The sequence below is a fragment of the Schistocerca cancellata genome, chromosome 6 (genome assembly GCF_023864275.1).
Source record: "Schistocerca cancellata isolate TAMUIC-IGC-003103 chromosome 6, iqSchCanc2.1, whole genome shotgun sequence".
Taxonomy (NCBI): Eukaryota; Metazoa; Arthropoda; class Insecta; order Orthoptera; family Acrididae; genus Schistocerca; species Schistocerca cancellata.
Window position 1 is genome coordinate 342,236,135 of NC_064631.1, and position 18,107 is coordinate 342,254,241.

The window sequence follows — 18,107 nt, forward strand, 5'->3', positions numbered from 1 at the left end:
CGAATATCTTCCTTTACCTAAATCTTCTGCAGCAGCCTCATTTAAGTCAGAACGGATTGTCACTCTGCCAGCAGACATCGGTACTACTGCCCTACTGACTAATTTACTTTCCCTATTCTTCAGTGACCAAGAAGAGTTCACTGCTCTTATTTGCCTACATACTAGTAGCGTATGTTGCCAACTGTTTCTTATTATTTATTCGCAAATTCAGATACATGCCTAATATTCAGGTTGTTTCTTACCATGCACAAGTCTTTAAGAAAGGAAGACAATGCTCATTTCATCTTGAAAACTATAACCATAACAAACAACCGGCCGCAGCTTCGCACTGTAGCAGTTTGTTTCTACTAGCGGACGAACTGTCCTGCGTATCGGTAATATATAACACACATAGTCCTTCCGCATTAATCAGTCTTTTTGTTAGTCACAACTGACAAAAAAAAAATGTGTGTGAAATCTTATGGGACTTAGCTGCTAAGGTCATCAGTCCCTAAGCTTACACACTACGTAACATAAATTATCCTAAGGACAAACACACACACACACACATGCCCGAGGGAGAACTCGAACCTCCACCAGGACCAGCCGCACAGTCCTTGACTGCAGCGCCTTCAGACCGCTCGGCTAATCCCGCGCGGCCTATCATTCACATACAGACAGAGAAACGCGGCGGGGGACTACAGTTTATATTACGTATGGAATTGGTGTTGTAAATGCGATAGCCACCCTACAATTAATGGAGGATAATTGACTCAGATGCAACAAAGTACCTTTCTATGAAAGTGAACAAATAAACATAATAACGTGAGACAGTACGTTATTTGCACAAGATGCATAATTCGCCACAAGTGATCCAAGTATTCCTGGCTGAAGATGTCAGTTTTGCAAAAAGCTATTTATTTTTCTCGTAGAAGAACGTAATGGCTCGCAATTGTCAGTCTACGTTTACAAAGGTTAGGGTAATATATACCGTACGTGCTGTATATTTTGTTTGGCAAGAACGAACCAAAGTCAAACTACATAACTGATAAATCCAGCTAATTTAAATTAATTCCCAGCTACAAGTGAGAGTAGAAGTACGGTTAACGTCAGCGTCAGACCTTACTATCTTAATACTAAATTTGCATATTATTTTCTTATTCTGGAGGAGTGTTTAAATGCCGAAGTCCGTAGTTGCTAAGTTGCTACTCCTACTGACTGCATGTTGTGCAAAGTCCAACAGAACAAGGGAGACTGACTCAGTGTCTGGCCATTAGGGATGACCGCAGTCCTCTTCAAAGGACAAGCGCCTTCACTATGACAGGGGATGGAGGAGTCCCTTAGAAGTTGGGACAGTGTACTGCATGCGGGCTAAGCTCCATCGAGGATGCGCCATCCGCGTCGGCATCCTAAATGGCGGAAAGCTGTTGTGTACGTATTTAACATGGGGTGTTCGTTGGCACAAGCTAACAAGAAAGGGAAATGCATTATAGTAATGCCTTGCACCATGCAGCACGCCCGTATTCTGTGAACCACTACGCAAAGGCCAGTACATAGATAAGATCTCTTGAGTGACAGGAGAGGTCGTCTGGCTCTTTGGTCCTTAATAACAAAGTTGGCAAGTTAACTAAACTCTTGCAGACTCCGCTAAAACAGCAAAAACAGGGTGGCTAGTTAACTGAATTGTTGTAGAATATGCTAAGAAACAGTAAGATCAGCTACCACTGGATAGGAAAAATTCAGAAGCAGGAGAAACAAACTCGCTGGTGTGCACATGGATAGGGCTTAATTGGTTGAAATACAAAACAGGACACGTGTGGAAGTTATAAGTTACCTGTTTCCGAACTTCTGGACTAAAAACGTTGACAATAGTTGTTTGCATTAAAACTGACTAAGGAAACTCGATTGCTGTGCTATTATAACAGATCTGATACGTCGGGACTCGGAAGTATCACTGGTGATCAAAATCAGGCAGAAGACACAGTCAAAACTCCGGAGTAAAAATTCTGCTTCTTGCTGGGAGCACTATGAGGAAGCCATTACCGTGCGAGATTCCACAGGGGACGTTTCAGCCGAAACTGGGACTCGGATGCTGGACTCGGGGAGAGAAGCCTTCGATGTAGGCCAAATGACAAATAATTCTCAGCTGCCGTAGTCTCCACTCGCAGGCACAGAAAATGTTAAAAACGGTAATCAACTCCAACATTCGCAAACCGAGTTATAGGACCAACCTAAAGATTTCAGATTACTTCAGACTTCCACATATTTTTAAGTAGATTTATTAGCAGTTCTGATCTCAACATGCACTCAATCAATATAGGGGTTCATGCGTGATTCTTTCTTTAGTTCTCTCTTTACCCCTCTGATTACGACTCGGAATTTCTGCGAACTCAGTTTTTCTCTAAAGGGTGTGTCAATTTTCACATATTCACTTCAAAGTCACCTTTGCCAAGGTGCTAGTATTTTAATTCCGTGCTAACTTGCGATAATACATCATAAACATAAATAGTATCCTGTATTTACAAGCACGTGTGCTATTTGAAGTGAGTTTGCTTCATTCAATAATTTGATGACCTTTCTCATTGTATCTTCTTGTGTGTTACAATTCTCATGTTTCATATATACTAAGGCCACCACTGTTTAATCAATTTTATTCATTAAGTTAGCTACTGTGCGACATTTGCAAGCGCCAATGAAACAGTTATAGGCATGCGTATTCAAATACACAGATATGTAAATACACAGAGTATGGCGCTGCGGCCGGCAACGCTTATAAAAGACCAAAAATGTCTGGCGCAGTTGTTAGATCGTTTACTGCTGCTACAGTGTCAGGTTATCAAGATTTAAGCGAGTTTGAACTGGTATTAAGATCGGTGCACGAATGATGGGACACAGCATCTCCGACTCAGCGATGAAGTACGGATTTTCCCGTACGTCCATTTCACAGGTGTACCATCAGTATCAGAAATCCGATAAAACATCAAATATCCAACATCGCTGCGGTCGGAAAAAGATCCCGCTAGAACGGGACCAACGATGACTAAAGAGAATCGTTCAATGTGACAGAAGTGGAACCCTTTCGCAAATTGCTGCAGATTTCAATGCTGGGCCATCAACATCATCGATATGGGCTTTCGGGGCCGAAGGCCCACACGTGTACCCCTGATTATACGACACAAAGCTATATCCCTCGCCTGGGCCCGTCAACACGAACATTGGACTGTTGATGAATGGAAACATGCTGCCTGGTTAGACGAGACTCGTTTCAAATTCTAACGAGCGGATGGACGTGTACGCGTATGGAGACACGCTCATGAATCCGTGGACCCTGCATGTCTGCAGGGGACTGCTCAAGCTGGTGGAGGCTCTGTAGTGGTGTGGGGCGTGTGCAGTTGGAGTGATATGGGACCTTTGATACGTCTACTTATGGCTCTGACAGCATAAGCATCCTGCCTGATCACTTGCGTCCATTCATGTCCATTGTGCATTCCGAACGGACTCAGCAATTCCAGCAGCACACTGCGGCACCTCCGACGTCCAGAATTGTTACATAGTGGCTCCAGGAGCACTCTTCTGAGCTTAAATACTTCCGCTGGCCACTAAATTCCCCAGGCATGAACATTATTGAGCATATCCTGGATGCCTTGCAACGTGCTATTCAGAAGAGATCTCCACCCCCTCGTAGTCTTGAGGTTTTGTGGACAGCCCTGCAGGATTAATGAAGTCAATTCCCTCCAGCAGTACTTCAGATTTAGTCGAGTCGATACAACGTCGTTTTGCAGAACTTCTGCGTTTTCGCGGGGGCCCTATACGGTATTAGGTAGGTATACCAGTTTCTTTTGCTCTTCAATGTATTAACGTGACCCTATTGGGGAGTGATCAATTTATCCGTTAAGATCACTCAGTACAGATCTTTTTGACATCCACAACGGTATGTCATGCCTCAGCTATAACTTCACAATACGTATCAAAATTTTCTCCTCACTTTTGTTATTATGGTAGATCTGCTAGGAGCTTATTATGTGTTCACGTAGAGTGCAATCGTGTCTTCTTTTAGTTGATCTAATGGCTACTAACTCATGTGTAAGGAAATAAGTCATACATACATTGAACGTGCCTATTATCAAATCTAGTAAGTCTACCATAACTCGAAAGTTCAGTGTTGTTCTCCGGTTTTGACTTATTGGTATCCAATCAATGACGTAAGATAGTAGTTTGTTCCGTATAACTTCTTTCATTAGGAGTCCACAGTCCAAATTATTTGTTTGAATGACATCATCTTCCCACCATGGAATGTATATTTTATTAGTCACAACACATTTCCTCTGTCAAGCCTTTCTGCATCGTTATTATAGTTGTTAACAATGTTTCACAATACGTAACATTGGAACCTTAAAGAAGTAGCCTCTAAGTACTAGTACTTACGAAACAGTAACTTAACATACATCAAAAACAAAAATAATCGGCTACTCTATAAACATCAAGGTATTTGGGGCATCGCCACGAAATACCTGCAGTATCTATGGAAAAATATCAAAATACATTAATTTAACAGGGCAGTACAATTTCTTGACAATGAAAGAACAGTACTGACAACGTTTCCTAATATTATCTTTAAATAAAAATCCTATTAAACCGCTCTCAGTGTCTGTTATCGTCACAATGTCAGAGTGTAAAACACATAATCCATCAGGAACAGTTGCACAACTATCTTACTTTACTACCAAACATTTCTACAGGTGGCAACTCACATAGGGGAACCAAAGATTGTAGTGTCAGGGTATAGCAATACACACTACTATCGAGAGTAGAGGAAGGGGCCGCTATTATTATTATTATTTATCAAATACATAGGAAAACTTAACCGCAAAAATGCCATTTGTATACTGTGTAAGATACACTGAAGAGCCAAATAAGCTTGTACACCTGCCGAATATCGTATAAGGCCCCCGCGATTTACATGCACCCGACTAAGTCTAAAGCAGTTCTCCATGGAATTTACACTATTTTTTTCTGTATCACTTCTGCAAGTGTGGAGTGTCGCATTGTCCTGCTGAAATTGCCAAGGCCGTTATACTGCATAGTGCATATGAATGGATGCAACTGATCAGACAGGATGCTTACGTACGTATCAGCTGTCAGAGTCGTGTCTAGACGTTTCAGGGCTCCCATATCACTCCTACTGCACAGACCCTCCACCAACTTGAACAGTCCCCTGCAGACATGCATGGATTCACGAGGTTGTCTGCATAGCCGTACACACCCTCCCGGTCGATACAATCAGAAACGAGACTCATCCGAGCAGGCAACATGCTCCCAGTCAGCAACAGTCCAATGTCAGTGTTGACGGGCCCAGGCGAGGCGTAAAGCTTTGTGTCGTGCAATCATCAAGGATTCACGATTGGGCCTTCGGCTCCGAAAGCCCATATCGATGATGTTTCGTTGAATGGTTCGCACGCTGACACTTGTTGATGGCCCAAGATTGAAATCTGCAGCAATTTGCGAAAGGGTTGCACTTCGGTCAAATTGAACGATTCTCTTCGTCGCCGTTGGTCCCTTTCTAGAGGAATCTTTTTCCGGCGGATGCAATGTCGCAGATTTGATGTTTTACCGAATTGATTATATTCGCGGTAAACTCGTGAAATGGTCGTACGGGAAAATCCCCACTCCATCGCTACCTCAGAGATGCTGTGTCCCATTGCTCATGTGCAGACTATAACACCATGTCCAAACTCACTTAAATCTTGATAACCTGTCATTGTAGCAGCAGCAACCGATCTAACTACTCCCTCAGACACTTGTTGTCTTATATAGGCGTTGCTGACCGCAGCGCCGTATTCTGCCTGTTTACATGTCTCTGTATTTGCGTACACATGGCTGTAACAGTTTGCTTTGCCGCTTCAGTGTATACCGTTTGTTACAGTAGTTAAAATACGAAAGACACGATCTTAATTGATCAACATTCGTCTACCAGGACATTCTATTTTCTACATTCTGCTTTCTTCCTTGCACCCCACACCCTGTAACACCTGTGATCAACCCATCCCACTTACTCCGATAAGTGTACAACTAAACCCTCTCCAGCCAAATTTGAACTGACGGTCCGCGCACTCTCTGTTCCCACAAAACTTCATTCAAACAACTCCCTAAGTCAAACTCCCACTGTGAAGACATCATTCCCTTCTTTACCACTATTCCCAAAAAAACCACCCATCTGATTAGCCATATTTTGGTCCACCAACATCTTGGTTGCCCGTTCCGTATTCTGTTTATATCGCACTGTCTCAGATCCCCAAAATCACTCCCACGTTTTACGTTAATAGAGTAAGGAACCGCTTCACTAATCAGTAATTTCTTGTTGTGGCTCTTCGAGCTTTCCCGGCGGATATGTTGTAAACAGTCTTCACGGGTTTGCCGGCGGGATCACGTTGTGCAGATTCTACAATATTTCCTCGGAGCAACTGTCCGACATCTTCAGGTGATTCAACCTTTCTGGTGGCTAGGTACGACTGACTTGTCAGGTTGAACCATCTGAAAATGTCGGAGGAAATATTGTGGAATTTGCACAACGTGATCCGGCGGCAAACCCCTGAAGACTATTTACAGTAATTTCTTATTTAGGGCATGACTGTTTCGAAGTTTAATGCTTTATCTTCGGGTGCCACGAACTGTAAACGAAAGGATGTGTTAACGTGTGTGAGATCTATATGGCTGGCAAATCAAAATGAAACGTAAAGCCGCGAAAAGTGGCGAACTCACACAATTATTGAAACATAAATGTGTGGCGTCGGGCTAGTCAGTCAAGGGCGGTCACATAAACGTCAAACAAAATCATGGAATTGGAACAAACGCGCTAAAACGATGGGTTTAGGGGTTGGGGGGCGGGGGAGGGGGATGGCAGCGCCCGTCTGACAGCGCCACAGGGATGTGACTGGTGTAGAAGCTGAGGGAGCCAGCTGACCGCGGTGCGGAAGCGACTGACGTAAGAGCCACTGAGGTGGGAAACCGAAACAGATAGAAAAAAAGGTGCAAAATCGCTACAAAACAGAACTAAAAATATAAGAATAAATATAAAACACATATCTGCATCTACATGTATGCCCCGCAAGCCACCGTACGGCATGCGACGGAAGGTACTTTGTGTACCAGTCGCACTTCCCGGTTTTCCTGTTCCAATCGCGTATGTTTCGGGGAAACACCGATTGCTTGTAAGTCTGTGGTCTTCTCGTGTTATATACATAGATGGAAACAATACATTGGATTGCTCTTATACGAATATGCTCTGTCCGCATTTTTACAGTTGACCATGTCGTGGTGCCGAACGCCTCTCTTGCAGCGTCTGCACAGGTCCTGGCTGAACATCTCCGTGACGCTTTTGCGCTTACTAAAGGAACCTGTAACTATACTTGCTACTCTTCTTTGTATCTACTCTGCCTCTTCTATCAGTTCTGTCTGATGCGGATCCCGTACTGACGAGCTATATTCAAGTACTGGTCGAATAAGTGTTTCCTAAGCTAGTTTCTTCGTTGATGAACTACGTTTCATGAGGAATCTTCTAATGAATCTCGGTGTGGTATCTGCCACATTCGCGTTCGATTTCAAATCGTTACATAAACATACTCCTAGATGTTTTATGGAAGTAAGTGTTTCCAGCGATCGTTCTGCAATTTTGCAGCCAATAAAACGTATTTCTGTCTTTGTATTCGTAACAAGTTCCTTTTCTTATGTTGAGAGTCAACTGCCATTCCCTGCAGCTCTTCCTTCATTGCGCTGTAATTTTCTAGCGTCCCGACTTCTCCTGTACAACAGCATCATCCACTCGAAACTTTCGACTTTATCTACTAGGTGATTTGTATACATTGTGGAAAGGAACCGCCCTATAACACTCCCCAGCGGCCCGTCCTAGGTTAAGTTTACGTAAGAAGACTCCTCTCCGTTCAGAAAGACCTGTTGTGTTCTGTTTGCTAGAAACGATTCAATCCAGTCCCACAAAATTTCTTACGCTCGTATTTTGTTCATTAGTCGGCAGCGCAGAAATGTTTCAAATGCCTTTCGTGAGTCATCGTATCTGCCTGACGCCTGTTATCTACTGATTTCTGCGTCTCATCCTAGAGGGCCAAAACAAAGTCTTACTATGAAAATCTTAGTCAGGATTAAAATGATATACATAAATGGAATAGCAAAGTATACATAAAAACAGCACGGTGCTTCCACAGAGCACCAGACGTAATAAAAATAACGGGGAAGTACTAGGACTAGAGAAAGTGCATACAGAAACTAAGCCTACGTGGAAATTCGTTGAAATTAACACTGGAGGCAGAGAATAACGAAACAAATGTATTTAGTTGTGTGAATATGGTTCCTGGCGGCAATTTCTGGTGCTAGGGAGGATTTACACAGGAACTGTTCAAATGCAGTATATCGCTGGAAATTTGGTTCTCGTGTCTGAAGAATCATGCTACGTCCGCTGTTGTATCAGCAGTGACGCCAATTTTAGCGACGAGGTCTTCTTTTATTTCCATAACGGTTTCATACACCACACACTTGAGTTCATGAGACCTGGTTGGCCAGGCCATCCGATCTGTGATCCTTACGGCTTGGGGAAAATCTTGAGGTGGTAGTGCCACCACGCGCTGAGGATAGACATGATGAAGTTAAAATAAAATTAAAAGGAAGGTTAGCGTTGGCCGTAATATTGATGTTTTATTGATAACAGAATCGATTTTCGATCACATAGAGATCATCTTCAGTGCTGGAAGCTGTGGTGTAAAAATTAAACTCAGACACTGGTATCAAGTTATCAATAACCAAAACTGAGAAGCGATCACAATGATGAAGTTGCTGTTCATGTAACACATTCCAAAAAGCTATATCTGACGTCAAGGATGCATGCAATACGTCGTGTACTTGTACATGGAATGTCAACATGTCGCAGAATATCGTCTTCCATTTCGGGAGTTCGCATTGTTAATTCCATCCTCTATAATGCATACCTGCAAGGAAAGTGCCTGTTTCACGTAGTAGGCAATATACGCGTGAGGTAATGTAGACGCCTGAATGTTTCGTGCAGTGGAACACATCGGTTCGGAAAGTGTGCCGACACTCTCTCAGTGCAGCTCGTCCATTCACAGACCGTATACCAGATACATGTCAGCCATTTCAGCTTGCGTAAATCGTTACATGTTCACTGTTGTTGTCCCAAAGCGGTAAATGTGAATGAATCGACGTGTTCCCAAGTAGACCTCAGAGCCAACCATTCGTACGCAGAACAATTTTGAATGTCAGAACACATTTCTAGTGAGCGACTATGACACAATGGCTTACATCAGCACCACTAACCAAATGTTCCCTGACATTGCAAGTTGGCTTCAGGCACCATATGTTTCTTATTGATATATACTGAAAGTAGTAAATGAGTTTTGCTATTTGGGAAGCAAAATAACTGATGATGGTCGAAGTAAAGAAGATATAAAATGTAGACTGGCAATGGCAAGGAAAGCGTTTTTGAAGAAGAGAAACTTGTTAACACCAAGTATTGATTTAAGTTCAGGAAGTCATTTCTGAAAGTATTTTTTTGGAGTGTAGCCATGTATGAAAGTGAAACACGGGCGATAAATAGTTTAGACAAGAAGAGAATAGAAGCTTTCGAATTGTGATGCTACAGAAGAATGTTGAAGATTAGATGGGTAGATCACGTAACTAATGAGGAGGCAATGAATAAAATTTTGGAGAACAGGAATTTGTGGAACAACTTGACTAGCACAAGGGATCAATTGGTAGGACACGTTTTGAGGCATCAAAGTGTCAGCAATTTAGTGCTGTACGGAAGCTTGGAGGGTAAGAATTGTAGAGGCAAACCAGCAAATGAATACGCTAAGGAGATTCAAAATGATGTAGGTGGCAGTAGTTACTTGAAGGTGAATAAGCTTGCACAGCAAGGATGTAGCATGGAGAGGTGCATCAAATCAGTCTCTGGACTGAAGACCACTGCAATATATATCTTCTCATTTTCGGTACCTCCTGTATTGTTGTTGTTGTCTTCAGTCCTGAGACTGGTTTGATGCAGCTCTCCATGCTACTCTATCCTGTGCCAGCTTCCTCATCTCCCAGTACTTACTGCAACCTACATCCTTCTGAATCTGCTTAGTGTATTCATCTCTCGGTCTCCCTCTACGATTTTTACCCTCCACGCTGCCCTCCAATGCTAAATTTGTGTTCCCTTGATGCCTCAGCACATGTCCTACCAACCGGTCCCTTCTTCTAGTCAATTTGTGCCACATACTCCCCATTTCTATTCAATACCTCCTCATTAGTTATGTGATCTACCCATCTAATCTTCAGCATTCTTCTGTAGCACCACATTTCGAAAGCTTCTATTCTCTTCTTGTCCAAACTATTTATCGTCCATGTTTCACTTCCATACATGGCTACACTCCATGCAAATACTTTAAAATACGACTTCCTGACACGTAAATCTATACTCGATGTTAATAAATTTATCTTCTTCAGAAACGCTTTCCTTGCCATTGCCAGTCTACATTTTATATCCTCTCTACTTCGACCATCATCAGTTATTTTGCTCCCCAAATAGCAAAACTCCTTTACTACTTTCAGTATACATCAATAAGAAACATATGATGTCTGAAGCCAACTTGTAATTTCAGGGAACATTTGGTTAATGGTGCTGACGTAAGCCTTTGTGTCTCATTTCCTAATCTAATTCCCTCAGCATCACCCGACTTAATTCGACTACATTCCATTATCCTCGTTTTGGTTTTGTTGATGTTCATCTTATATCCTCCTTTCAACACACTGTCCATTCCGTTCAACTGCTCTTCCAAGTCCTTTGCTGTCTCTGACAGGAATACAATGTCATCCAGTATTAATTTGAACGAATAGTTTCGGTATATTCTGTACATAATTCCACATAATTCCAATGTCAGCACCTTATCTTCGCTGTTCTATGTACTTTCCATCATGATCTCTTCACACTACCCATTATCAGGGGTTGATCGTCAAGCAAGAACCGACACCAACATCGTCTTCAGCATCTTATCGGCTCCGAAGAGATCGCCATAAAAAGTCAGTTCCATGGAATCAGCATAAGCGTGTTTATAATAACATCGTTGCCGCGCGGGATTAGCCGAGCCGTCTATAGGCGCTGCAGTCATGGACTGTGCGGCTAGTCCCGGCGGAGGTTCGAGTCCTTCCTCGCGCGTGGGTGTGTGTGTTTGTCCTTAGGATAATTTAGATTAAGTAGTGTGTAAGCTTAGGGACTGATGACCTTATCAGTTAAGTCCCATAAGATTTCACACACATTTGAACAATAAACAATATCATCGTTATCTTATCACAGTTTAGAGCTTTTAATTGCATTCTTATGTTGACAAACAGTAGGATGAAGAGCCCCATATGGAGGAATGACATAATTAAAAATACTACTTTACTTTGTACACTTTTGTCATTATACCTGCTTCGAAACCATTCCTAAAGACTAGCGTTGTTAATTCTTGTTAATTTGTTACCGGTATCCTACGTAACTGACATAACATTACCTACAGGTGTGCTCTTGTAAGTTTACCTGGGTGACATGAAAACTGTTAACGAATGCGTCCATTGTGATGAGTTTACGTAAGATCCCGAAGTGTTTGTACCTTATCTCAACTAACATATTAGTTAACAACGATTCAAGTCACCCAACACATATTACGTAGCATACTTCCAGGCCGCAAGATTTAGCGGCTTGGAATGGTTTCAATGGAAGTATAATAATGAATATGTAGGGGAGGAAATCAGAGAGTATAATAACTGTAAATGAAATTGTAATGTAAAAAATGAAAGGGGTAGGTGTACCATATTACCTTATCCTGGCTCAGTTTCAGAGAAAATTGCATGCGTATTTAGAAACACTAATGTAGGCATTAGCTTCCACACTGGCAAAATCTTAAAAAGTTCTGACATAGATTAAATGCAGAACGTGTCCCAAGTATTATAGTGGACAGACTGGGTTGGCCTTCGAGACAAGGTTTAAGGAGCGCACTAGGCAGTCTGGTAATATCTTTGCTTTTGCAATCACATAATGGAAGACAAACACGGGGTGGTAGGCTGTCCCTCATCACTTTAGATACTTCACGCACTACGTAAGGAGAATGCGATAAATACACTCGAGGACATGGAAATACACGGTCACTTCAAGACTCAGCGTAATGATATTCTGAAGGAACAGGTAGGGTTAGTTAAGGGAAAATTTCTTGAAAATTTCGTCTTGTTACTTCGTGCCACTGAGTATGCAAGAGAATTTGCTTGACTTTTTCCTTCGAATTTCTTATATTACGTTCGGATATGGTGGTTATAACCAATTGGTTATTTTCATTTAAAGGTCATATTATGGCTTTGGTGACAACGGTCTCGAATATCTCGATTTTTATATAAGCGTCGGATACTTTAATTTTTGATTTATGCTAAGGCTCCGTTTTGTTAGTACTCACTTGTTGGGTCGAGCGTTATAGGTAATGTTTAGAATGTGATATTTTATGAAACATTTAACAGATGTGGTCATGTTAGAAAAGCACTTGACAATGGCCTTAGTGCTGAAATTGCTGTCGTGTGATTAACAACGGGGGAAAATGATGTCACTCAGACTGGATGTGTGAGGTTTGATAGAGTAACAATTGAATTGCCGTTTTATTCCCCTTAGCCTCTTGTTCTTCAGTGTACCGTCGTTTTCACGCGAGAGTCGTCAGCAACTGTAATGAACATCAGAACGCGTCGAATAGGAACGAACTGATAATTTGCCCGGCTTTGAAGCAGCAGCTTAACATTTTACCAGAACTAATTAACCCAGAATGTACGATTTTTAGCACGACTGACCGTTGCGAACCAACTTCGGCCAAAGTGCATGCGTCATGACGAAGTAGTCATCTGCACCCTATTTAAATGACAGGTTTTATTTCCATTTTAAGTTTTCATGTTGTTCACTTGTTACTGCCGTTGTCCTTAACAACTGTAGATCAATCTGTTAGGTTACAAGATTTCATTGTATCGATCGTAGCTGTGACAGCTTGTATAAGAGTTGGGGATGAACTATCGATAGTCGGAATCTGCTAGTTGGGTTTGTATGCTGCAAAGCTGCTAAAATGCTGAAAATGGCGTAGGAACTAGAATAATATGGACAGCTGGAGAACAATAATTAACAGTGGATTAATTGTGAGCTGTGGCGTTTAAAGGAATGCACAAGAACAGTTTCTCGGGAGTTATGGACGGAGGTCCTGTACCATCAGTTAAAACAATACGTGAAACGTACTAATATGAACAGCACGACGACGGTAATTACCGCTGAATATGCTGTGCTGTTATCTAACTAAATGAAATAGACAATTTTGTGAGCTGGACGGAAGGACAGTGCACGCGCAATTATGGTTCGTAATTATCTGTGTAACATTCGTTCACTGCAGTATTAAAACAATGAAAATAAAAGTAAGAGAACAACAGTCAGAGCATTAAGGATAACGGATATGGAGTCATTTTCAAAATCAAGATCACAATTATCATCATGAAACACGAATTCAGCCGCGACATAAGCTACAGCCAACAAAAACGATTTATGAGACAGAATGTTTGCGAAAGCAGGCAGTCAAAAACAAATTGTGTATTTAGTTATCATTATTATTCCCTGTCTAATGAAGAGTTTATGAGCACTGAAGGTTTCTTAATTAACAACATTTGCTCTATCTCTGACTACCCACTGATGAGCCAAAACATTGTGACCACCTGCGTAATAGGACGTTTGTCCGTCTTTGGAACGAAATACAAAACTGATTCTGCGTAGGGATCCAACAGCTTTGTAGTTTTGTGGAAGTATGTGGTATTATATGTCTAAGCACAGGTCATGTAATTCGGATAAATTGTTGTGTTGGCAGAAGTGCCAACACCGTGTTACTAGGGGAGGCCGAAATGCATGCGTTTTAGCTCACGCAGGCTGGCGTGAGGAGGGAAGGACTATACTGGCGTGAGGTTTGGAACATGACAAGGAATTAGATTTCAGAAAGCGGACGTAAAGAGTTTCATACTTAACTTTAATCCATTAATGATGAACGTCGCTCTTGACGGTACATGATTCGCAATATTGTCTGTTCAGAATTCATTCTAATTACTGAATATGGCGCCTTGCTAGATCGTAGCAAATGACGTAGCTGAAGGCTAAGCTAAACTGTCGTCTCTGCAAATGAGAACGTATGTAGTCAGTTAACCATCGCTAGGAAAGTCGGCTAAACGACTGGGGCGAGTGCTAGGGAGTCTCTCTAGACCTGCCGTGCGGTGGCGCTCGGTCTGCAATTACTGATAGTGGCAACACGCGTGTCCGACGTATACTAACGGACCGCGGCCGATTTAAAGGCTACCACCTATCAAGTGTGGTGTCTGGCGGTGACACCATATAAATAACGAGCAGCAATTGGCGCACGCGGTGACGGCACTCGATAGCGGCCCAGGCGGGTTCCATAGCATCATGCGAGTTTGGTCGCTGCGACATCAACATGAGTTCACTATAATGCTCAAACCATTGTAGTACGCATCTTGCTACGACGCACAGACAAACAGATAAAACATTACATAGCCGTCGGGGAAGACATCCACCATAAAGGGATGCATGAGGTTAGCAGCAGTCAGCGTGTCTTCCACTACAACCATAGGAGCCATTCAAGCGCAAGAAAATGATTCTTATAGCATAATACAGCTCCCACCTGCCCGCGTCCGCGGCGCTGCACGTTTCGAGTCGCCGTTCACCTCGATGCCGGCGTTTGCGGTCACGAAGAGCCAAGACGTTTCCATTGATCGACAGTCGAATCGCGTTGGTTCTGTGCCCACTGGAATCGTAACTGACAATGTCGTTGTGTCAACATGTGAACACGTAAGGTTGGTCTGCTGTGGACCTGCTTGTTGAACAACGTACAATGAACGACGTGCTCCGAAAAACTTGTGGGTGTACCAGCATTGTGATCTTTGTTGGGCAGAGATGCCGTAGATCGCCATCTATCCTGCTTCACAGAATAGACGAGCCTCCCAACTCCACGTTCTGCGAAGAGTCATGAACGTCCAACCATTTAGCTCCTAGTGATAGTTTCACTTCCCTTTTCTCTCTTTCTGTAGATGCTTACGACAGTAGCACGTGAACGTTCGACCAGTTTCGCCGTTTCCGAGATACTTGTTCACAGATTCTTCGTAATAATAATCTGCCCTTGATCAAAGTCGCTCATCTCAATGGATTTCCTATCCAAATTTGCAGCCCATATCGTTCCTAGAGTGATCCCCCGTCCATGTCAGCTACGCTTAGATGCTTTTGTTACCGAGTGACTTGCCCACAACGCCACCAGGCGGCATCCAACGTCGCGGTGGGCTGTAGTCATAATGTTTTGATTGATCAGGATTTACTAATGGATATTACTGTAACCTAAGCGAGAAGCAACTGTTCCGCGTTCTGTTCCTGGATGGGCCAATCGGTGCCGTCCGAACTCCTTGTCACATTCTGCCAATGTCATCGGATCGGGTATGGAGAGGGGGGGGGGGGAGCGGCGCTGACGGTGGGGGGGGGGGGGGGAGGGGTTCATGCGGTCAGTACACCACTCTCACGGTCATTGCAGGATTATTGCAACTGATTTACGGAGAGTTTCTGTTAGTATCATCAGAGATTCAGTAAATTACTCAAAGCAAGATTCAAATAGCTAAAAGCATCTTAATTTAGCAGTAGCTTAGTCATGTTTAGTGGGGTCACTAGTTTTTCTCGTAGGACCAACTTTGCTTAAATAACATTATTAAATTTACACTTACTTGAAAGGAGTATTTTGCAATTGGATTTTAAATTAAACATGAAAATTACTCATCGGAATTAGTAAAGCGCAAACTGGGGTAGTAACGTGTAAGAAGAAATATTGAATGCTTTAGTGCTTAACGTCACTACACTGAATGCGGTCTAGTAAATCACAGTATTAAACCAATTCTGCTATTATCAGAATACTCTATCAACCTAACAGTACCTACAAACACTTAGCTTTAATTGTTTCTCCATACCTGTAAACTTTTACTACCTATTATCTTATATAACTTAAAGCTTACTACTAGTTTTTCGTTGTTATTATAAAGTGAGAGCATATGTAAATGAGTGTATGACAGTATATGTTCTACGCTGTTTAAGGGGAACATACTAAGGAAGGAAACCACTTGTTTCGAGCCTAATGCTTTATTAAAAAGAAGGTAGTGGTTGATGTTAGTACCGAACATTAGTAGTTGTTTAGCAAGATTTAGTACAAGGCTGAGTCAGCGCTATAGCAGGAAGTAGCAGACATGATAACATACTCACTGTTTGACTTTCCAAACATTTCCTTGGTTTCCTTTATCATGAACTCGGATTTAAAAACGTAGGGACTGGATGTGAAACTATCTCTCTCCTATATATGACGGTAGTATCTGTTCCCGAAACAACAGTTACCGTGGATGACCATGCAGCTTTGCTAGAAATCTACTAGGCGCACTACGAATGTAGTGGTGTGGACATGTTGGGAATGTGGATCTCACGGGGAGGATGCAAGGGATAAGTCCCTGCAGACACACTATCCTCTGTGCCCGCGGTGGCTCAGATGGATAGAGGGTCTGCCATGTAAGCAGAAGATCCCGGGTTCGAGTCCCGGTCGGGGCACACTTTTTCAACATGCCCCAATGAAGTACATCAACGCCTGTTTGCAGCTAGGGTGTCCATTTAATTATCATTTCATTTCTAGCAAAGCTGCATGGTCATCCGCGGTAACTGTTCTTTCGGGAACAGATACTACGGGACTTGGTGGATTAATCCGCCACGAGTAATGAGTACGATGGGCAAACATCTGTTAGGCGCACTACGAATGTAGTGGTGTGGACATGTTGGGAATGTGGATATCACGGGGAGCGTGCAAGGGATAAGTCCCTGCAGACGCACTATCCTCTGTGCCCGTGGTGGCTCAGATGGATAGAGCGTCTGCCATGTAAGCAGGAGATCCCGGGTTCGAGTCCCGGTCGGGGCATACATTTTCAACATGTCCTCAATGAAGCACATCAACGCCTGTTTGCAGCTAGGGTGTCCATTTAATTATCATTTCATATCTCTCTCCTTTCTATACTGCTGCGTTCCTTTAATTTTATTTGATTCTTGACATGCAGCACGGTTAATGTAAAAATTGTTTATAATATTTCGAACCCTACGTTTCGTGCTTAATAGCTTAAAAATTCCAAGAACTTACAAGGAACCTGTTAAATGTGAGCTCGCAGAAAGCCAATGATATTGGCAGCATTCGACGCCTCACATTTTGTCTACCATGCAACCACAATATTAACTGTTAATGACAAACAAGGGGAGGGACTGGAGGTGAGCACAGCGTTAAGCAACGGAGCTTAGATGAACTGCTTAGTGGACGAGTAACTCCTAACAGTTCTACTGTGCTAGTGGTGTTAATAGAAAGCAGAGCAATGGCAAAGATAAACAAAGCAAACTCAGTTTTAATCTGTCGGGAAGTTTCTCCGCCGCAGAGTGAAAATCTCATTCAGAAAGCAAACATTAAATTATATCTGCAACAACAGTTGCCGTATATTACATTTCGTCAGACGGAAGCCCAAGAAATGTCGCAGAGTGTGAAAGAAATGTCAAATAAAACATTAGTCTTTCTGCAAGATGAGTCAGTGGAATGTATGGTGTCGTATACGCTTGACTAGGTTGACAATGCACATTTAGGCGTACAGTAGTGACGATACGTGTTAACAAGTGAAAGTTATACTGAAACAGGTGTCGAGCCACGTACTTCGTCAGCCTTGTTTGACAGGGAGCCACATATATACTCTCTAGTAAGGGCAATCGTTGTTCTAGGAGCGGATACTAAAAATAGTTACGTAGATGTAAGATTATCTGCAGCATAGTAGAGAAATAATATGAACAGATTTTGAATAAGTCCGCATCATAATGACTGTGTAGTTTATAAGGAAAATTACTGATACACAAGGGAGGACAAGGCACTCTTATTACAAAGACTGGTGTTTGCTCGATACTATTTACATGATATTCATGATAGTGACCTACAACATTATACACATCAAACTGCGCGCGACGT

At 42.5% G+C, this 18,107-nt stretch overlaps 1 protein-coding gene and 2 non-coding genes across 3 annotated transcripts in view; 2 read left to right on the forward strand and 1 right to left on the reverse strand.

Moving 5' to 3' along the window:
- LOC126191363 (uncharacterized) overlaps positions 1-18,107 on the reverse strand; it is a 216,969-nt gene that overhangs the window by 157,220 nt on the left and 41,642 nt on the right. The gene's annotated exons all lie outside the window — the stretch shown is intronic.
- On the forward strand, positions 16,595-16,669 carry Trnat-ugu (transfer RNA threonine (anticodon UGU)). The gene has a single exon. It is a non-coding gene; the product is annotated as a tRNA-Thr (tRNA).
- Positions 16,956-17,030, forward strand: Trnat-ugu (transfer RNA threonine (anticodon UGU)). The gene has a single exon. It is a non-coding gene; the product is annotated as a tRNA-Thr (tRNA).